Source organism: Ursus americanus, chromosome 33, assembly GCF_024610735.1.
Source record: "Ursus americanus isolate L20-20 chromosome 33, mUrsAme1.1.p, whole genome shotgun sequence".
In the NCBI taxonomy this organism is placed as follows: Eukaryota; Metazoa; Chordata; class Mammalia; order Carnivora; family Ursidae; genus Ursus; species Ursus americanus.
Window position 1 is genome coordinate 32242075 of NC_142159.1, and position 21063 is coordinate 32263137.

Sequence of the window (21063 nt, forward strand, 5' to 3'; positions counted from 1 at the left end):
CAAACTTATCTATGACTGATTTTTCTTGTTCTTAGAATAAAGCAAATCTGGACAGATTGAGAGTGATGTTGGATAGGCGAGGAAAGTTAATATATGAAAAGCACCTAGCAAAACACCTGGCATACAGCACCCATCCAAGGAATGATAACAAACCTTATCATCATCAAAATCATCTTGGGGATAAAGATCAACATTACAATGACTTGCAATTTTATGCCTTTTAAGGCCTGGCTTTTCAGAGATCCTGTTACCCTGTTTCAGGTCTTTTATTTACAATATTAAAACAAGCGGTGTTTTGGGTTTTCTCTGTACGAACCAGCTTTAAAAAGTGGTAACAAGATTGGTAGATCATAGGATGTGAAAGGGTGAGCCATCATTCTAAATGGTGTATCCACATTTCATCAAAAGAAATTGAGATGTAATGTTTTTCCTGCTTTAATCAATATAAATACCAAAGTCAATATTTGCATTCTTGAAATAGAAGCAGACAAAGGACCCTAACACTTCCCTGGTAAGGTGGCCATTAAGTTCCAGTTAGCCTGAAATAGGCCCAGATTATGTTTGTTTTCCCGGTATCCTTATTATCAGTGTCCCTTTTACTCTTAAAAGTTCAGTTTGGAAAATAGTATATAACTTACATGGTTGCAACATAAAATGGTAGACTTGTTAGGCTGTGGCAAATTTATGTAGCAAACTGAGAAAAGCACCTGACTGTCCAAATGTGATTTTTGAAATTCTGCTACCTACCTGTCTGACATGAGGACCTCCATAGTTCTCCTGGATCTAGTTGAAAACCTTTGTTATTCTGAGAACCTCCAACATAGGAGGAAGAACTGTAAACCTAAAAGGTGATGTTGTGATTGAGATCTAGTGGTTTTAGTGATTGACTAGGATTTAATGCTTTGATGGCGATCAGATTCCCATATGAAATAGTTTTTTTGTAAACCACAGTAAAGTGCTCCATGGATATCCCACTTAAAGAAAACATATGAACTTGACTCAAAAAGAAATCAAGGTTATTTTATGAACTAATAATTGCTAAAATACTTCCCATTCTGATAGCCCTACTGCTGCATTTAATTGCCAAAGTACATGTTCTTGGGAATGCATGGACAGATTTTGATTTTTTTTAATAAAAGATAATTATCCCAAAGTTACACAGAAAAGCATCTCTTTTATTTTAGACAGAGTCACAGTTTAAAAAAAAATGAGTAGTTACATTCACATTCAATGTGTATTAACTTTTTAGAGACTCTTAATATGTTTGTATTTTCTTTCTATTCCTTCTAGGCAAACTCTTACCTTCACTACCTATCCACCTGTTTTCTAGCTAGTATTTTTATTTACTACTTACAGCTCACTTACTTGATCCCAAAGAAAGATCAGATTTAATTGGGAAATTGAGCAGAAGAAATGCACTGGCTTAGAAGCAAGCAGTGGATACTAGCCAACTTTAGGGAGTTAGGTGGCCTTTCGCTTACAAAAGTTGTGGCCAAGAGGCAGGTAAACTACTCCGTAGTCATCGTCTAAGGAAGTACTGCCTAATAGGGTTCTTCTGTACTTGCAATTAACCATCTTGCTGTGGATCGAAAGTAGAGTCCCTTTATGTCAAAGCTACACTCTGCTATGGAATGTTAAAGTGAAGTTCCATCACACTTACAGTATTAAATCCTGCACAGGATATGTCTGGGAGTGGTAGGTGCCAATCACCCACCCAGTCTACCCCACACTCCCACCCACAGGGCTGCTCTCCTGCTTTTCCCACCTGGGTTGAAAGACCTACCAGATCATACTCATGGATAAACAATGCCATATACAATTAGTCCTCAAAACTTCCTATTTTTCTGAAATTTTTGATTTTATTCTTTCTGTTGTTTAAAATCTTATCTCTCAGGGGCGCCTGGGTGGCACAGCGGTTAAGCGGCTGCCTTCGGCTCAGGGCGTGATCCCGGTGATCTGGGATCGAGCCCCACATCAGGCTCTTCCACTATGAGCCTGCTTCTTCCTCTCCCACTCCCCCTGCTTGTGTTCCCTCTCTCGCTGGCTGTCTCTATCTCTGTCGAATAAATAAATAAAATCTTTAAAAAAAAAAAAAATAAAATAAAATCTTATCTCTGTATGTAATAATAAAAATAGAAGTAAAAGACAAGATTTTCCTGCATCTCCATTTATATGTCACTAACACTGGAAATTTGTTTCATTCAAAGCAATTCATTGTATAAAAAGGTATTTATTTGAAGTCTCTTATTTAGGGTCTTCCATATTGCTCCATGTGGGATAAATGTTCGAATTTTCCATTTTACTTTCCACATTATTATAGGGACATCAATGAAATTGAAATCTTGGTTAAAAGTACATCATTTAAGTAAATTATAGGGACAAATGAACTTTTGGGTAGAATTACACATTTTAAGTAAGTAAATACAATTTACAATTGGTACGGGCGGACTGTTTAGATAATTATATGGGAATTTTAAAATCTGATTATCTTGTTCGTGTATAAACCCAACTCCTCTCTTTTATGTTGAGAATTTTTGGTATGCTTTGACTTGCTCTGGAGATTCACATGAAGTCCTTGGACTTGAAATAATTACTTCACTTACACTAACTCATGTATACTAACTGCAAGACTACGTTGTAGTCTCTCCTGAAAGAGTTCTCTAAACCTGACAAAATGTTATTTCTCTGATTTAACTACACAGAGTTGCCTTACCAAGAAATGTGAGTATAGTTTTCTTTTTAAAAAAGGGAAAATCTTTTCTCACAAAACAGCAAAGCCATGAATCTATAGAATATCCCTTCAAAATATTACTGTTGGATATTTCTTGTATACTTTTTGGACTAAATGTATATATCAATATAAAAAGAGCATATAGGTTTAGTGTAGATACTCCCCATTTAAGTCACTCAAAAAAATAGTTTCATGTCATGAAGAACATACGTAAGGTGTTTTCAACATACATGATTAATTACGAGGCCCTGAGTCCACAGATAGTATTATCACCAGAAAACTGTAAAATCTCAGTAAAGATACAAAACCACAAATGCTTTTACGCCATCTACTTCATGAGAAGTAGCTTCTAGTTTCAGCTAGAATAAACATAGGAAAAATATTTTGACAAATACAATTCTAATTCTGGTCAAAGGGATGTAAACTACATCTCCTAGATCTTAATTACAGTTGGATCCTTTAGGGTAACTACTAGATGACTTGGAGGCCGTCAGTTTCTACTGAAAATGAGAACAAAGTATCCTTGTTTGTGTCAAAGATGTGGTTTATCATTTAGAACCAGAAATAGCTTTAGAAGCAATTAGGCCTGTTTTCCAATGCCTGTGCATTTGAATATTAACCATGCAAAAAGCAAAATGTTGACTATCTCAAACTCCAAAATTTAAATAGGAGATATTTTTTTCCAATAGGATAATTCATTCATCTGCATGATACATTTTATATAAAACATACCACTAGTTAACTTATCAAGGCAAAGCTCAACTCAAATGCTATGGTGTTGGATTGGAGAAAGCTTTTTTAAAATGACAAAAAGCTCAAAAATATATAAATAGCTGTGTTTAATTACATTAAAGTAAAACTGCATATAAAATTCTACAAACAAAAGATAAAACTGGAAAAAATTATAAATCCTTTAACAGTTAAGGAATTCATATTCTTAACATGTCCAGGATCCATGTGAATCAGTTGGGAAAAGACCAATGTCCAATGAAGGATTGGGAAGATGACATGCATGTGGGGAAAAATCTCATCCTCACTTATACAAATTGAAACTCAGCTATGTAACATACCTATCCTATTCCTATAGTTAAAAAAAAAAAATTACTGACACAATGTGTCAATGGGGTGTCAGGAAAGAATGCATTCTCATGTGTTGCTGGTGGAAATATACACAATACAATACAACAGGCAGTTTGGCAATATTTCTCAAAATTGAAATGTATAATTCATTTTGCTTAATAATTCCCATTCTAGGAATTTATCCAGTGACATACATGCTATGTAAATGATGTCTGTGCAAGATTTATTTGGAAATAAATATCCCTGTAATAACTCTGTCCCAGTCCGAGGAGCCCACTGAGGCTCCGCGAAGTTGGGTGGCATTCCCCAGACTCCCAGGCAGGAGGTGGGCAAATCCCACTGGGCTGTGGAGGGGCAGGGTGCTCACCTTGTCACCAGCTGGTCCAGCACCTCCTGGGTGGTAGCATAAGCTCTGTATGTGGCCAGGAACATGAAGACGTAGCTGAGGTCTCCGTCTAGGAAGGCGGGCAGCAGGTGTTCTACTCGCTTCTTCAGCAGCTCTGCCCGTTGGGACCGCACCACGCAGGTCCCATTGCTCTTCACGGTTGAGGCCTTTCTAGCCTGAGGTGGGACAGGGGAGACATGCGGTCTTCACTGCGGTCACCAGGAGGGTTGGGGGTTGGAGCCCAGAGCAAACCCCCAGGCTCTCGGTGACGTAGGCAAAGAGGTGGGACAGGAGGGCCCACAGTAGACAAAAGGAGCAAGGTGCCTGGCTGGTTCCGTGGGTTCAGGGTCCGCCTCTTGCTTTCGGCTGAGCTCCTGATGCGTGCGTCCTGAGATCGAGTCCGTCGTCAGGCTTCGCACTTAGGGCAGGGTCTGCTTGAGGATCCTGTCTCTCCCTCTGTGTCTCCAACCCCCGTCTCTGTCTCTGTCTCTATCTCTGTCTGTCTCTCAAAAAAATAACTCGTGCAATCTCTTTAGGGAAAAAGGAGAATGGCAACAATACGGGGATGTGAGGTGGGGGGTGTGTGAATGGACGTCGGTATCTCAGGTCAGATCGTTAGCGGAGTATTGACAGCCGCTCCCTGCACTAACGGCATCATCCCTGTGATTTCTGACGATGTATGTCAGGCTTGAGAACACAGAGACTGTTTCATGGGTGGGGGTGCTCGGGATTTTAGGGCACGTAGGATGTTCCGTGAAGCGCTGTGAGTTGGCAACAGAAGGGAATCACATGAATGTCCTGCCTCTGTGAAGGGCTCAGTGGCTGCGGTAACTGATGGGCCTTCTGGAATGTTGTGCAGCACAAGGAGGCGCCTGCTCCGGACCCTGGAGGGGCCCCAGGGATGGGTTCCTTCACAACCAAAGGGCAGAGCAATAGGCATAGTACCATGAGCCCCAGGCCCCTTTGGGGAAAAGTCTCCCAGCTCAGCAGGATCTCGAGCAAGGGATGAGAGGTGGTTTAAGGTGGCTTTTCTGATATTCGTACAGATATGTGGATAGGGACTGTGCATGGGGTCAAGGCCGTTGGCAGGGCCCTGAGGGCAGGTTTGGGGAGGAGATGGGGATCCAGGTTCACATGGAAGCAGGAGTCCAGGAGGGAGCCCCGAGGAGCCCAGAGGCTGGTTTCTGGGATCTGGGTCCCTTTGTGCCGCATCGGTGCCCTGGGTGCTGGGTCCCTCCGGCACCTCCACTCACCCTGAGCCAGCGCTGGACTTTGTTGGCAGTAGGGGACTCCTTCCTGTCCTTCAAGGAGGTGGGGCAGGGGATCCCATCGTTCAGCTCCTGCCCTGTCTCCTGTGTGGAGCTCTGTAAAGACAGTGCCCGGCAGCCAGGCGGGAGGCCTCGGAGGTCTGTCTGGCTGCCTTTGCTGGTCCTCAGACCCAGGGGACTCCCTTGCAGACCCACCACACCCCAGGATGCACGCAGCTCCACCATGGAGAGAAAAGTGACACAGCTCGAGGGCCTTGGATTCACTCTGGCCCTGGTGAGAGGCACCTCAGGAATCCTCTTTCCACCCTGCCCACCGTGGCATCGGTGTGACCATGAAGGCATCCCCAGGGTATCCACTGCCCTGCAACCTCCTCCAGCCCAGGGCGGGACCTCCCCCACATACCCCTCTTTCCCTGAAACTGGGGGGATGGGGCTGCCCAGGGATGGCTCGGAGAGGTGGCCTGGCCTGGCCTGGCCTAGGCCGCTCAGTATTACCTTCCGGCACCTCCTGGCAAAGGCCCTGCAGCGTCGGGGGCGCGGGTTGAGCCAGTGTCTGCAGCAGGTGAAAAGTCCCTCAGCCCGGGGTTTCTGGAAACCAGAGCCCCGGAAAATGGGCACGCAGCAAGAGAACATCTTTCGCTATCAAATGTCTCCGGCCAAGTGAGCCTGATACGGGACCGCACTAGAATGTGGGTGCCTGGTGACCGGGGTTCCAAGTTCTGTGGGGGTCGGTTATCAGGGAAGTGACTTCACTTCCTGGGATCCCCTCCCCGAGTCCACACCTGGACTAGCACCTACACAAACAGTGCTCTGGGCTGCCGACTGCTCATCCCCTTTCTGCGTGCCATGCCACATGCGTACCCGGTGACACCAACACAACCCTCTCCACAGGCCCTAGGGAAGGTCTGGGTGCAGCCAGGGCCCCAGCTTAGAAACACCCCGGGCTCTGATGCAAGTCTCCATCTTCCCTGTTTGGGACCCCGGAGAAGCCGTTGTGCCCGTCAGGGATGGTCTGTGTCTTGCCTGTGCGATAGGGATTTTTCCAGCGGACTTCTTGCGGAAGTCCACAGGCATAGGTGGGATACCATCTAAGAAATTGGGGGAGTGGTGTCCCACGTAGGGAATACCTGCCACCACATTTTCTTCCTTTCTCACCTTCTCTGAGTCTGTAGCTCCTCCGATGCCACCCACAGTCCCTATTGTGTTGTGTGTGTATCTGTGCACATGTGTGGACCCCAATACTCCTATTGTGCAGGCCGAGAAGATGAGAGTCCCACCTAGGGGTGGATGGGAAATAGCTTTCCCAGGTCTTAGGCTTTCTAATTTCCAAGGCAAACCCTGCAGAAGGCATTGGAGCCTTGGCTTAGAGGGGCTGAGCCCACCCTTGCCCCTAGACGCTGCCAGTCGTGTGTCACGAGCCATCCCTCCTTTCCTCTGGGTGTCATGCGGGCAGGGGTGCCGTCAGTGGGTTGCCCTGGCCTGGGCTCCTCCTCAGACGGGTACGTGCTGGGATGCCTCCTACCTGGGATGTCGATGCTTCTTCTCACCCCCATACCATCTCCAGGTCTACAGCCAGTTCCAAAACACAGCCTCTTCCCGAGCTCCCAGTGAGTAGCTAGGTTCAGCCACGGCCCCACCGTTGAGGACACTCGGAGAGCTGGGTTCAGGCCTGGTTCTGCCTTCTTACCAGTCTGTGATTCTGGGCAAGGCACGGACCCTGCTGGGGTCTTCCCCTTGTTGCAGAGGCTGTCTCTTACGTAACTGATTTTCTTTTATTTGAAAGATTTTCTGTGTTGGTTTGAGAGACAGAGTGGGGGGGGTGGGGAGGATAGAGGGAGAGGGGAGACAGAATCTCAAGCCGACTCTGTGCTGAGTGTGATGCGCAATGCTGGTCTTGATCCCAAGACCCTGAGTTCGTGACCTGAGTCCAGATCACGAGTCGGAGGCGTAAGCAACTGAGCCACCCAGGCGCCCTGGCAAAAGAACACTTTCGATATATTTCCAGGCAATGCAGGGAAGTGACTAGTGCAAGGGGGAAGACAAACATGAGGGACTCTGCATTTCCCTAACTTACTGCCTAAAGAGATTTCATTTCTAGTCTACGGGTCAGGAATGTAGAACACAGGCGAAGCTCAGCCATTTCCATGAGTTGGAGAGAGCAAGGTGGAAGTTTGGAGAAGTCAATGTGGCTGTGGTTTACAGTACAGAATACTGAGGAGAGCTGCACAGAGAAAGAGGACCTCAGAAAGCCATCTAGGACCACTTTTGAGTTGTCATAGAATTCCACAGTAGGGCACATGTGTGAGGAACGTAGGTGGTGTGGGGAAAATAATAGCCCAGGGGAAGCAGAGAGGAAAATGTCAGTAGCTTTCACACACAATCAGGAAAAGTCTGTGCTACCGGCAGCAGGCAGAGTGGAAAACCTCGTAATTCGTGGGACATTGCAAAGAGAGCTCAGAATACCAACAGAACAGTAGCAAAATACATTGAAGACCACTGTGATACCACCTAACAAACCTTTGGAAAGCTAGTCTGGAAGGATAGTTTTCCAGGAACCTCCCCATCAGAACAATCCTCAAGAGTATGTGTAGAAATATAAGCCATAGTTAATATCTAACAATTAAAATTCACGATACCTGCCTTCCAACAAAGGATTACCAGGATGCAAAGAGGGAGAAAAGTTCACCTCGTACTGAGGAGAAAGATTAAACAATAGAAACCTACCCAGAAATGAAAAAGACGATGGAAGTATTGCCCATGGACATTCCAACCACTGTTAGAAAGAGGTTTTATATACGTAAGAATGTACACAAAGGATGAAGTGAAACAGAGATATAGAAAATATGAAAACAAGGAAAACCCAACTTCTGGAGCTGAACGGTAGCACGTCTAAGATGAAAAATGTAGTAGATGGCCTTTCTTTCACGTTAGACACTAAATAGCAGAGAGAGAGAGAGAGAGAGAGAGAGAGAACATGAATATATGATCATTGCAGTTGTCCAGAATAAAGCAGAGAAAAGGAAGGGTGCAAACCACGCCCTGCACACAAACACTAGAGTATGTGTGAGCTTTGTAGCAATTTCACGTGGCCTGGTAGATAAGAAATTGGCTGAGGTACAGAAAAAAACTGTTTGAAGAAGTAATGTCTGATTATTATCTGAATTGTATGAACCCTCTCCACCCAGAGATTCAAGAATTCAGGAATCCAGCCAACAAAACCCCCAAACATAAAGATCATGAAAAAAACCCTCCTTATCAACCTACATCCCAATAAAATTGCTTCAGACCAATGATAAAGAAAAAATCTAAAAAGCAGATGGAGATGAGTCCATTGCATTACCTGTCACGTCCCTAATTCTGTAGATGGTCTCTGTTTCTTTCTGGTCTGTGGTACTCTTGGAGTGTCTCTTCACTTACAGGATCCCCCTTCCTATTTCTTGCAGGGTGGTTTCGCGGCCAAATCCTTTGAGTTCCTTTCTGTCCTGGAAGCTCTTTATCTCTGCTCCTATTCGGAATGCCTCCTTGCTGGGTAAAGTATTCTTGGCTGCATGTTTTTCTCATTTAGTACCCTGACTCGATCACGCCAGCCCTTTCTGGTGTGCCAGGTCTCTGTGGATAGGTATGTGGCTAGAAGACCCTCTTGTCTCAAGCTGCTTTCAGGATTTTCTCTTTGTGTCTGAAATTGCAAACGTCACTGTATATGTTAGGGTGTTCCTCTATTCCTGTGGATTTGGGGAAGAGTCCTCTCTACCTCTTGGACTTGAATGCCCATTTCCCTCCCAGATTGGGGAAGTTCTCAGCTACGATCTACACAGACAGATCTTCTGTCCCTCTGTGTCTTCTCCCTCGGGGCCAGAAGTAATTCCAATATTGTTTCCTTTTGTGGCATCACTGATTTTTCGATTCCCCCACCCATGGTCCATTCGTTGGCTTTCTCTCTTTTCCTCGGCTTCCTTCCTTTCCGTCAGCTTGTCTTTGGTGTCACTGACTCTGTCTTCTGCCTCATTGACCCTGGCCGTTAGAGTGTCCACATGCAATGTAGACTGCATCTCAGTTAGAGCCTTTGGAATTTGGGCCTGATTCGATTTCATTTCTGCACTCTGAGAGTCTCTCGTGTCATTTAGACTTTTTTCAAGCCCAGCTAGCAACTCTGTAATTGTCATCCTGAGTTCCAGCTCTGACATCTTACTTAAAACCGTATGCATTAGATCAGTGGCCGAGAGGGTTACCTCTGGCTCTTTCTTTTGCCGTGAATCCCTCCCTCTAGTCACTTTTCCCAGAGAAGAATGGATGGGGGAGAGAGAGATTAGGATCTCACAGGGTGGACAAAACAGGGTGATCCACTTGGTCCCGAGTGTCTGTTGGTCTGTGTGTTGGAAGTCACTAAATCCCAAAATGGTAAAGAAAGCCAAACTCATATATACACAGAAATCAAATTGAATATAGCGACAGGAATCCAAGAATGAAGAATATGTGTATCAAATGTCAATGTAAAAAATGAAAGTTAAGAAAAGATTGAAAAATGAAGAGTTGCTAAAAGAAAAAGAAAAAGTCGTTGGAAAGGGAAAAAAAGACAAAAAAAAAAAACGAAATGGAAAATGTTGAATGGAGAGAGAAATGAATGATGAGAAAAAGCCTCGAGCTCTAGGTGCTATTTTCCCCTAGCGCTGGAGTTTGGCCGTCCTCTTTGGTCTGTAAACTTGCTGTTCACTTGTTGTTTCACCTCGTTTTCGGGGGGCAGGGGCCTAGTGCCCTGTTTCGCAGGTGTTTTTGCCTGGACGGGGATGCACTGCCCCTTGCCAGGGGGCCCGGTGGGGCTCAGGGTCAGCGGGTTGCTCTGTGTGCCTTGCGTTCCCAGAGGGCTTTCCCCGCCTCTTGAGAGGGTGAGAATAAAAACGGCCGCCCGCATCTGTAGGCGCGGAGGTGTGATGCTGTTGTGCGCCAAGTTGTGTAGACGTCTGCGGTGCTCCCCACACCAAAGCTCCTGGGGGAAGGCGGAGGGTCACAGCATTCCTGTCCTTTGCAGGGCTCCCAGACGGAGAGCTTCTGATCAAGTGGACTCCCTGTCAAGTGACTTCGTGCGAGGAGAGGGATCTCTCCCTTCTCCTCACTTGGGTCTCGAGCAGGAAGCGTAGGCACTGCTCTCACAACAACTGAACCGGAGGGTTATCGGGAATTGGGGCTGGCAGGGGCAGGGGGTCACTGCTGGAGGAGCCTGAGGGGTGTGGAGGGGCTATGCCCAATGCCAAAGCCGCCGGTTGAGGCTCTGTCCATCCTGCAGCTTCCATGAGCACCCAGTGTGCTTTGGAAATGAGGAGGTCGTGGAATATAGGTGAGGTTCAGTGGGGTGGAACCCGGAGCCGACGACCAGGAGAGAATTCTTGAGACGTCTTTGGTGCAAAACTGGTGGTTTATGACAGGACCCGTGGCAGATAGAGCTGCTGCCCCGGCTTGTGAGGGGTGGCTGATGATAAGACTATGGGGTTGGGGGAAGGGAAGGGAAAAGGGAGGTTGAGATAATACTTGCATAGGTTAAAGAAGACTCCCAAGGTACAGAGGCCTTGCCATTGTCTAGGGAAGGTGGTTTTGCCCTCTAGCAAGGCATGAACATTAAGACGGTTGGGAACTTCCTGGAGGCTGCAGATTAGAAGGACATTTCATTGTATCTACTTTCCCTTCAGGAAGCTAAGTAATTGATAGAAAGGCTTGGTTCTTGGAAAGTGCTAAGACATTGGGAGACTGAGGGAGACTTAAGTCTTGCAGGATTGTGGTGTCTATAGGTGAACTATTTCTTTGCCCTTTAGGGCAGCCGGGAGTGCCTGAGGAATGTCACGTCCACCCCATGGTGCGGGGTGTGCGTGTGGGGTGTCAGTTCCGGCTTTGTCCTCCTCAGCTAGCCTTCTCTTGCCTCCTCAGTAAAGGTCCCTCCTGTTCACAGAGGTTCAAGCAGTTCTCGCTGTTGCCACCTAGTGGACATATGGATGAACACATTCAGGTCATGTCTGTGACTCCCTGAGCTGAGCGGCCCTGAGAGGTTGGTTCCGTCCTGCGAGGAGAGGGCCCAAAAAGGATGGACCCGGAGCAAGCAGACAAGTGTGGCCCGGCCGACGCCCCTCTGCTGGCCTGGAAGCAGGACCCGGTTGCTCTACTTAGAAGCTGAGTTCTAGAGCAAGAGGGGCTGGAGTGGCTGGGGTGTGTCCCGGGACGGGGTCTGGATGAGGGGTGTTCCAGGACGGGGGGTGGGGGTGGGGTGGGGGGGCAGGGCTGCTTGTGGAGGGAGGATCCATGAGGGCGGTATGGACAGGCTCTTCCGTGCTCCACGGGTCCCGCCCAGGTAGCCTGGTGGCCTCAGTGCTGGCTTGTCTTCCTCGTGATTTCAGGGTTCATCTCTAGTCTCCGGGGACCCTCCTTTCCCGAGCAAGGCTCCACGGAAAGAAAGAGAGTATAGCTAGAGGACCCTGCAGCCAATACTCCCAACAATGGGACTAGCGTGTGTTCCAGAAATTGTGCTTTTAGGAAACAGCCCTAAAGCAGAAGAGATTTACGGCACATTGTACTCTTCACTTTAAGGAGGAGACTCAAAGAATTGGAGAGGTCTCAGTTGTTGGGCAGGTGGTGCTGCTGAGTAAATGATGTGTAGCCCCTGAAAATGCAGAAGGGGACAGGAGAGGAGTAGCAGTGCCTGTCCACTGTGGGGACCTCAGGCCGAACAAGAGCCCAGCTGTGGAACCCTCCCTGCCCCACCCTGTCCCCCACACAGGCAAACCCCCTCCCCCGCTCTCACTCACCCATACACTCCGAGGGAAAGGACTGGAAGAGGGACGCCATGTGTTATGGGCTATCATGGTAGAAGGTAGAAGGAATGTGTCTTCCTTTCTTCATATTTACATCACTCTTTTGCTACCAAAACGTAATCTGGCTGAAACCTTAGAGAACTTTTAAATTACCTGATATGTTTGTAATAAAGAGGAAGATTTAATATGCAGTCTTAATATTTTTATAACATGCACATTAGAATCATTGAAACCTGGCCTATCCAGGAAAATGAAAGATTTTGAAGGTGTCTCCTGGACCCAGAGATTTCTGGCTCCTGGGTCACACTTACAAAAGGGAAGCCTATCCCAGATCATGAAAACATTTCATTTTGGGGCTTCACATGCGCAGTATTGTATCAGCAATATTCCTTTGTAGTGAAAAGGGTTTTTTTTTTTTGTTTCTGTTTTTGTTTTTCTGTGTTTGTTTGTTTTTTAAGAGAAAAAAAGCTGAAAAAAAAAATGAATCACTCATAGGTTACGTAGCTAGATACAAAAAGGCCACACTGCCTGATCCCACACACATGAAAACCCAGAAGAAGTAACTCACAGAGGCGGAGATGAGAGGGGAGCCGTGGCTACAGGGACTGGGCTGAGGGAATGAGCAGTATCTGACGAGTGGCACGGGAGTGTCTGGGAGGGAAATATTGTAGAAGGACAGGTTGTGAAACACTGTGTACCTAATGACACCTGGAGGTACAATTTAAAAGGATCAGAGTAAAATTCCATGAAAACTCAATTTATCCTTTATTTATAGACCAGAATGTATTAAGCTATGAAATAGGTGCATGAACAACGCAAAAATTAGAAACACTGGAATGACAGGGGAGGGGAAGCCGTCCTTTGGGGATTCAGCGAGCAGGAACTGCTGCTCCGGGGCCGGGGCCGAGGCCGTATGCTCCACTGAGAGAGTTGGTAGGCGGCGCCCTTCGGCAAGCCCGATAACTGGTGCTGTAGCCTGCTTGGACTCCGGGGCTGCCAAAGGTGCAGGTGGCTCTTGGAGCTGCTGACAGGGAGTCAGAGCTCTGTGTATATCCTCCGCTGGCTCTGACAAGGCAAGTGACATCAGGGGCCCTTCAGGGACCTCCATAGTTAGTGCCGCAGCGTGCGCGGGCGCCGGGGCTGCCAAAGGTGCAGGTGGGTCTTCAAGCTCCTGACAGAGAGTCAGAGCACTGAGTATATCCTGCCGTGGCTCTGAAATGGGAGGTGTCATCACGGGCTCTTCAGGGACCTCCATGGCTGGTGCCGGAGCCTGCTCAGGCTCCCGCGCTGTCAAAGGTGCAGGTGACTCTTCTTGCACCTGAGAGAGGGTCAGCGCCCTGAGTATATCCTCTGTTGGCTCTGATATGGGACGTGGCCTAAGGGGCTCCTCAGGGACCTCTGTAGCTGGTGCTGCTGGCTGCTCGGGTTCCGGTGCTGCCAAGGGCGGAGGTGGCTCTTGGAGCTCCTGACAGGGAGTCAGAGCTGTGAGTATGTCCTGCGCCGGCTCCGACAGGGCAGGTGGCATCAGGGGCCCTTCAGGGACCTCCAGAGCTAGTGCTGCAGCGTGCGCGGGCGCCGGGGCTGCAAAAGGTGCAGGTGACTCTTCTAGCTCCCGACAGAGTCCGAGTTGTGAGTATAGCCTCCGCTGGCTCTGACATGTCACGTGGCCTAAGGGGCTCTTGAGGGACCTCCATAGCTAGGACTGCAGCCTGCTCGGGCTCCAGGGCTGCCAAGGGCGCAGGTGGCTCTTGGAGCTTCTGACAGGGAGTCAGAGCTGTGAGTATGTCCTGCGCCGGCTCCGACAGGGCAGGTGGCATCAGGGGCCCTTCAGGGATCTCCATTGCTGGAGCTGGAGCCTGCTTGGGCTCTTGGGCTGCCATAGACGCCGGTGGCTCTTGCAGCTCATGACCGTTCGTCAGAGCTGTGAGTGTATCCTCCGCTTCCTCTGACATGGCAAGTGGCATCAGGGGCCCTTCAGGGACCTCCAGAGCTAGTGCTGCAACGTGCGCGGGTGCTGCAGCTGCGAAATGTGCAGGTGGGTCTTCAAGCTCCTGACAGAGACTCAGAGCTGTGAGTATATCCCACTGTGGCTCTGAAATGGAAGTTGTCATCACGGGCTCTTCAGGGACCTCCATGGCTGGTGCCGGAGCCTGTTTAGGCTCCCACGCTGTCAAAGGTGCAGGTGACCTTTCTAACACCTTACAGAGAGTCAGAGCTGTGAGTGTATACCCCGGTTGCTCTGACATGTCACGTGGCCTAAGGGGCTCTTCATGGACTTCTGTAGATAGGACTGGAGCCTGCTCAGGCTCTGGGGTTGCCAAAGGCGAAAAAGGCTCTTGGAGCTTCTGACATGGAGTCAGAGCTGTGAGTATATCCTCTGTTGGCTGTGACATGGGACGCGGCCTAAGGGGCTCTTCAGGGACCTCCGTAGCTGGTGCTGCAGGCTGCTCGGGCTCCGGCGCTGCCAAGGGCGGAGGTGGCTCTTGGAGCTCCTGACAGGGAGTCAGAGCAGTGAGTACGTCCTGCGCCGGCTCCGACAGAGCAGGTGGCATCAGGGGCCCTTCAGGGACTTCCATAGCTAGTGCTGGAGCCTGCTCGGGCTCCGGGCTTTCCAAAGGTGCAGGTGACTCTTCTAGCTCCCGACAGAGAGTCAGAGCTGGGAGTATATCCTGCCGTGGCTCTGACGTGGGAGGTGTCATCTCGGGCTCTTCAGGGACCTCCGTGGCTGGTGCTGGGGCCTGCTGAGGCTCCTGGCTTTCCAAGGGCACAGGTGACTCTTGCACGTCCTCACGGTGGATCAGAGCTCTGACCACCAGCTGTGTTGGGCCCGATACGGCTGGTGATGTCCCTGACTTTTGAGTTGTTGAGCTCCAGCACCAGTGATGGGTATTTCCAGCTCAGGCTCTGAAGCTGCATCAGGCACCACAGTGGGAGCTGGGACTAGCTTTCGGGGCGCTTTCAGATCTCGTCCTGGGGCATGCTGCTGTTGTTCCAAGAAGAGAAAGTATGGTCATCATGATTGTCTTTCCATGTCCCTTCCAAATGAAGACAAGTTTGCCCACCAGTCAATATTATCTGAGACTAAGAACCCGTCCCTGGGTGGTCTCCCCAACTGTAGCCCATGGGGACAGTGATGTGAGACCACTCCTTGCTCCCAGCCAAACTGTAGTCTGTGGAGGCTTGGTCTGTGTGGCCCACTCTCTCCCCTCCACAGTCCTCCATCAGTCACCCCCAGTCCTCCTCATCCCCAGCCTCCGGCTCAGCGGGCTCGAGGTGTCGCAGCCGAGAGAGGAGGAGCCAGGCACGTTCTCCAGGTCTGAGCCTGGCACATGGAGCCCTGCGTATGTCAGTAGTGTCTTTAGGCAGGGAAATTCTGGGGCCTGGAAGAAATCTTCAGGGTAGTGGCCCAGCCAGGTGCCCAGGATGGAGGAGATGGCCCTGGGGACAGACAGGTGGGCAGAGGAGTCAGAGGACAGGGCACCTCCCACACGGATGCCCCAGGGAACCCCTGTGGGAACCTGGGCCCCTGGGTCCCCGGCTCCTGGCTGTCAGAGCCCATTCCTACTCCATGTCCACCTTTGGGCTGGCCCAAAGCCTCTGTGAGTGGGAGTCCTTGACCCCTGGTGTGACCATTTCTGTCCTCCAAGTGGAAGCTGGACGCCCTGCTCAGTCTCCCTGCCCACTTGCTTCGTGACTTCCACTGCATGTGGGCAGTGAGGGGTGGCGTGTCTGGCGTGGTCATTGCCCTCAGTGCACACTAGTGCTCTGTGACTATCCAACCAAGGAGGGAACAAAGGGACTCTGTCCCATCCCTGGCCTTCCGAGGACCCTCCCGATACCGCCCACTTCCCCTCCCGTGCCTACGTGCTGCCTCGTTCAGTAGGTGCCAGGAGAGGGTGTCCTTCTGTGGACACTAATCTCCCACTGGGTGGGGGACGTCCAGTCCCCGAGCCCTCCCTGGGTCTCCTGAGTACCTGCTGAGCACCCAGTGTCGACGTTCCACCAGATGTGTGGAAGCCATGCCCTTTGTTCTGGGTCCCAGGATTGGGGTAGAGACAGGGCTGGGAGGCGGCAGGGATGGGGAATGACTCTGTTAGGGGCTGAGGCTGCCCTCCAGCCCGCTCTGCTCTCCCACAGTGCCCATACCCCATCCAGGGCTCTCCAGGACCCCTTTCCTCTTCTGCAGAAGAAGGCCTCAGACCTGGGCCCTCTCACAGGAATGGCAGATGTGTGGGATGAGGGTCCAGCAGCCCCCAGATCACAGTCTCCTCGCTGTCCTTTCGAAGAAGGAAGGGCCCTCTGCATTAGCCAAAGCTCACTCACGTGCCCCACTGCAGAGCCCAACGATTGTGCCTGCCAGGTTACTGTGGCCTAACCCGAAGAAAACCTAGTTCCCCTGCGGAGGGGCTACTCCCCAGGGGTCCGGCGCCGCAGCACCAGGGATTGGGGTCCCCCGAGCCCAGCGCCAGTCTCAGCCTACAGCCACGCATCCACACTGGCCCATCGGGGTGCTGCTGAGCATTCAGGGTGTGAGAATGGGCAGGGCCCACGAGCCCCCAGCGACTTTCGATGGCACCCCACGTCATTGACCATTGGGCCCATGCTCCCCCTCCCCCGCACCCTCACCTCATCCTGCCTCTCTGCTCTCCGCACAGTGGGCGGATCCTGCATGCCGGGCTGCTGGGGCCTATCCCTAACCCTAGGTTGGCCACTGAGGGGCCCCTTCCTAGGCACCTGGCAACTCAGCACCACGATTTGGGGACACGTGAGCACCAGCGCAGGACTCAGCCTGATGCCACACACCCACCCGGGTCCCTGGGGGCGCCGCCGAGCATTCAGGGCAGGAGAACAGGCAGGGCCCCAGAGCCCCCGGCAACCTTTGACGGCCCCCCCGCCTCAACCATTTGGCCCATGCTCCCCCTCCCCTGCTTCCTCACCTCGCCCCACGGCTCTGCTCCCTGCACAGCCAGCGGATTGGGCCTGCCGGGCTCCTATAGCTTTACCCTAACCCTAGGTCGGGGGCCAAGGGGCTCCTCTTCTGGGGCCTGGCCTCCCAGTGCAGGGGATTGGGGCCCCCAAGCCCCAGCGCTGGACTCAGCCTGCCGCCACGCAGCCACCAGGGCCCGTCGGGGCGCCCACGAGCATTCAGGATGGGAGAACCGGCAGGTCCCCCCAAGCCCCTGGCGACCTTTGATGGCCCCCCGTGCCACTACGCTTGGTCCCCCGCTCGCCCTCCCCCACGGGCTCACCTCGGCCCGCCGCTCTGCTGGCCGCACAGTCGAAGGACAGGGCCCGCCAGGCTCCTGGGGCCAACGCTAACTCTACGTCAGCTGCCAAGGGGTCCCTCCCCAGGGGCCTGGCACCATAGTGCTGGGAATTGGGGACACCCGAGCCCCAGCGCCGGACTCAGTCTACTGCCACGCAGCCACCCGTGCCCCTCGGGGCACCGCTGAGCATTGAGGGCGGGAGAACTAGCATGGCCCTCTGAGCCCCCTGTGACTTTTGTTTTCTTTGTCATTTTTTTATTTTAATGTTTTTTATTATATTAGTCACCATACAGTACATCCCTGATTTCTGATGTAAAGTTAAATGATTCATTACTTGCATATAACACCCAGTGCACCATGCAATACATGTCCTCGTTACTACCCATGACCATTCTATCGCATTCCCCCAACCCCTCCCCTCTGAAGCCCTCAGTTTGTTTCCCAGAGTCCATAGTCTCTCATGCTTCATTCCCCCTTCTGATTACCTCCCGTTTCTTTATCCCTTTCTTCCCCTACCAATCTTCCTAGTTCTTATCTTCCATAGATGAGAGAAATCATATGATAATTGTCTTTCTCTGCTTGACTTTTTTCACTTAGCATTATCTCCTCCAGTGCCGTCCATGTTGCAGCAAATGTTGAGAACTCGTTCTTTCTGATAGCTGAGTAATATTCCATTGTATATATGGACCACAACTTCTTAATCCAGTCATCTGTTGAAGGGCATCTCAGTTCCTTCCATGATTTAGGTATTGTGGACAATGCTGCTATGAACATTGGGGTGCATATGGCCCTTCTCTTCGCTATGTCTGTATCATTGGGTAAATACCCAGTAGTGCAATGGCTGGGTCATAGGGTAGCTCCATTTTTAACTTTTTAAGGGACCTCCACACTGCTTTCCAGAGTGGCTGTACCAACTAGCATTCCCACCAACAATGTAGGAGAGATCCCCTTTCTCCACGTCCTCTCCAGCAACTGTTATTTCTTGCCTTGTCCATTTTTGCCATTCTAACTGGCATAAGGTGGTATCTTAGTGTGGTTTTGATTTGAATTTCCCTGAAGGCTAATGATTTTGAACATTTTTTCATGTGTCTGTTAGCCATTTGTATGTCATCATTGGAAAAGTGTCTGTTCATATCTTCTGCCCATTTTATGATTTGTTTATTTGTTTCTCACGTATTGAGTTTGAGAAGTTCTTTGTAGATCTTGGATACCAGTGTTTTATCTGTAGCATCATTTGCAAATATATTCTCCCATTCCGTGGGCTGCCTCTTAGTTTTTCTAACTGTTTCCTTGGCTGTGCAGAAGGTTTTGCTCTTGATGAAGTCCCACAAGTTCATTTTATCTTTTGTTTCTCTTGCCTTTGGAGATGTGTCATGAAAAATGTTGCTTTGGCCTATGTCGTAGAGGTTTCTGCCTATGTTCTCCTCTAGGATTTTGATGGATTCCTGTCTCACATCGAGGTCTTTCATCTATTTGGAGTTTATCTTTGTGCATGGTGTGAGAGAGTGGTCACGTTTCATTCTTTTGCATGTAGCTGTCCAATTTTCCCAGCACCATTTATTGAAGAGACTGTTTTTTCTCCACCGGATGTTTTTTTCCTGCTTTATCAAAGATTAGTTGCCCAAAGAGCTGAGGGTCCATTTCTGGGTTCTCTCTTCTATTCCATTGGTCTATGTGTCTGATTTTGTGCCAGTATCATGCTGTCTTTGTGATCACAACTTTGTAGTAGAGCTCGAAATCTGGCATTGTGATGCCCCCAGCTTTGTTTTTCCTTTTCAACAGTTCCTTGGCGATTCGGGGCCTTTTCTGCTTCCATACAAATTTAAGGACTATTTGTTCCAGTTCTTCAAAAAATGTCATTGGTATTTTGATCGGGATAACATTGAAATTGTAGATTGCTCTGGGTAGCATGGACATTTTAACTATGCTAATTCTTCCGATCCATGAGCATGGAATACTTTTCCATCTTTTTGTGTCTTCTTCAATGTCTTTCAAGAGTGATTTATAGATTCTAGAATATAGATCCTTTACGTCTCTGGTTAAGTAAATTCCAAGTTAACGTATGGTTTTTGGTGCTATTGTAAATGGGATGGATTCCCTAATTTCTCTTTCTCCGGTCTCATTATTTGTGTATAGAAATGAAACTGATTTCTGAGCATTGATTTTGTATCCCGCCACATTACTGAATTGCTCTATAACTTCTAATAGTTTGGGAGTGGATTCTTTTGGGTTTTCCATATAGAGTATCATGTCATCTGCGAAGAGAGACATTTTGACTTCTTCTTTGCCGATTTGAATACCTTTGATCCCTTTTTGTGGTCTGATTGCTGTTGCAAGGACTTCTAGTACTATGTTGAATAATAGTGGCGAGAGTGGGCATCCTTGTCGTGTTCCTGATCTTAAGGGAAAGGCTTCCAGCTCTTCCCCATTGAGAATGATATTTGCTGTAGGCTTTTCATAGATGGTTTTTATGAGATTGAGGAATGTACCCTCTTTCCCTGCACTCTGAAGGGTTTTAATCAGGAAAGGATGCTGTGTTTTGTCAAATGCTTTTTCTGCATCTATTGAGAGAATCATATGATTTTTGAATTTTTCCTTCTGGATAAAATCTATGACACTGATTGATTTGTGAATGTTGGACCACCCTTTCATCCTAGGGATGAATCCCACTTGGTCATGATGGATAATCCTTTTAATGTACTGTTGGATTCTATTAGCCAGGATCTTGTTGAGGATTTTGGCGTCCATATTCATTAGGGAAATCGGTCTGTAATTCTCCTTTTTGATGGGGTTTTTGCCTGGTTTGGGGATCAAGGTAATATTGGCCTCATAAAATGAGTTTGGTAGCTTTCCTTCTGTTTCTATTTTTTGAAATAGCTTTAGGAGAATAGGTATTATTTCTTCTTTGAATGTTTGGTAGAATTCCCCAGGAAAACTATCTGGGCCTGGAGTTTTGTTTTTTGGAAGGTTGTTTATCACTGACTCAATCTCTTCATAATTAATTGGCCTGTTTAAAAAATCAATTTCTTCCTGTTTCAGTCTTGGTAGTTTATAGGTTTCCAGGAAGGCCTCCATCTCATCCAGATTGCTTAATTTATTGGCATAAAGCTGTTGATAAAAGTTTCTAATAATCCTTCAATTTCATTGGTGTTGGTTGTGACCTCTCCTTTTTCATTCATAATTTTATGAATTTGGGTCCTTTATTCATTTGGATAAGTCTTACCAGTGGTATGTCAATTTTATTAATTCTCTCAAAGAACCAGCTTCTAGTTCTGTTGATCTGCTCTACTGTACTCCTGGTTTCTAATTCATTGATTTCTGCTCTAATCTTGGTCAACTGCTTCCTCAGGCATGGATTAAGCCTGTCCCTCTGTTGCTCTTCCAGCTTCTTGAGGTGAGAATATAAAAACTGCATTTTCGATTTTTCTATTCTTTTGAGTGAGGCTTGGATGGCTATGTATTTCCCCCTTAGGACTGCCTTTGCAGTATCCCATAGGTTTTGGACCATTGTGTTTTCATTCTCATTGGTCTTCATAAA

The 21063-nt window shown here is 48.8% G+C and overlaps 1 long non-coding RNA gene across 2 annotated transcripts in view; it reads left to right on the top strand.

Annotated features, from left to right (window-relative positions):
- Positions 1-21063, top strand: part of LOC123780120 (uncharacterized) — a 57429-nt gene that overhangs the window by 10198 nt on the left and 26168 nt on the right. Inside the window, exon 3 of one of the 2 annotated variants that reach the window (XR_015722715.1) lies at positions 8908-8993. The exons of the other annotated variant lie outside the window; for it this stretch is intronic. This is a non-coding gene — a long non-coding RNA (uncharacterized LOC123780120). The remainder of the gene's footprint in view (positions 1-8907; positions 8994-21063) is intronic. 2 annotated transcript variants of the gene reach the window in all.